The sequence below is a fragment of the Echinops telfairi genome, unplaced genomic scaffold (genome assembly GCF_000313985.2).
Source record: "Echinops telfairi isolate 266 unplaced genomic scaffold, ASM31398v2 ScPeMD7_7404;HRSCAF=8442, whole genome shotgun sequence".
Classification (NCBI taxonomy): Eukaryota; Metazoa; Chordata; class Mammalia; order Afrosoricida; family Tenrecidae; genus Echinops; species Echinops telfairi.
This window is the reverse complement of record NW_022111304.1, coordinates 226,561-228,165: the sequence shown is the minus strand read 5'-3', so window position 1 is coordinate 228,165 and position 1,605 is coordinate 226,561.

The window sequence follows — 1,605 nt, the reverse complement described above, 5'->3', positions numbered from 1 at the left end:
TTGTGATGTTATTTAGTAAGGACTTAGGGACAAAGGACTAATTACTAAAATATTCAGTCTATAACAAGCCTACAACAAGAGAAAAACTAAAAACTATCTGAGAAGGTAGGAAAAGGGCCTGAACAGATGATTCACAAAGGATTTAATAAACACATGAGGAAATGCTCCCATTTACTAGCCATCTGGAAAATGCAAGTCAAAACAACCAGGAGCTATTAAATAACACCCATAACTGTAGACCAATTTAAAAAACAAACAAACAGAGAACAAATGCTAGAGTGGGTGTCATGAGATATAAACTCTTATCCACTGCTGGTGGGCTTGTAAATATTTCAGCCACTGTGGAAGGTGATATGGTGATTCCTAAAACAGATGGCAATTGTAATATCATGACCCACCAATACAATTACTGGGTATGTACTCTAAACAACTAAGAAGCAGATCACGACAGACGTATGCTCCCACATGTTCATGGCAGCAGAGTTCCCAACAGCAAGAGGTTGGAAACAGCATAAATTCTCATCAGTAGAAGATTGGTTAAAAAAAACAACAAAACAACTGATATATTGACATGATGAAATACTAATTGCTATAAAACAGGGATCAAACTATGACACACCTCAAGACATGTGGGGATTTGGAAGACATTATTCTGAGAGAAGTTCGTCCATCACAAAAGGACAGGTACTATATGAGTCCACTGCTGTAGGAAAAAGCAGCAAAACGAACGGACACAAGCTCAGACATGTAGAGAATCCAGTCTGCTTCTAAGGGGGCCCAGAAAGCCTTTGTACAGAGCCTGACCAGTGCCAATGAACCAGACACCCTCTGCTCTAGGTAAGTATTTTGAAGGTCACTATGTTGGACGGTGCCTTCAATCAGTTGGGATCAAATGGTCAAGGGTGGGGAAGAGGATGCTGTATACTGAATGGCTAGCCAAGTAAATCTATGACGAGTTCCCCCCAGTGCAGGTAGACAACCCTATCAGAAGGATGAGGAATATGGAGGGGGAAAACAAGTCAGGAGAGGGGAAAGAAAGCAAACACATCTGTGGGTGCACAAATGCATGTCTGCGGGTAGGAAAAGAGGGAGGACCAACTTCCATCTGGGGGAAAGTATGACTGAAACTGATTTGGGGGACCATGGGGGGGGGTGAGGAGTGTCTTTGGTGGTATGCACAGCATAGGCCATCTTGATCTAGGCTTCTGGATGCATCCTGGGGACCCAGACTGAGTGCCATGGAATGCTGGGACTCTGAATCCTGGATCTTCAAGGAGCACGGCTGCATCAGTGAGATCCCATGTGGAAACTCCATTGTGTAAACTGGACTCAAACTCAGACACACTTGTAACCTGAGGACTTGAGACAGAAAACACATGGTGTTTGAGGAAGGGGAAGACAGCAGTACCGAGACTGTTAAACTGTTGATAGGCCGACAAACATGATCTTGCTACATTATGCCCTATATGCAGTATCAAGATATATAGTAACTCCAAATTAATAATGAATAAAAATAGAATGATTTCCTTCATAGTCCTAAGAATGAAAATAAAAATATAAAGTAAGTATCATAGGGTGTTGGTTTATTTGTGCTAGACCTCACAT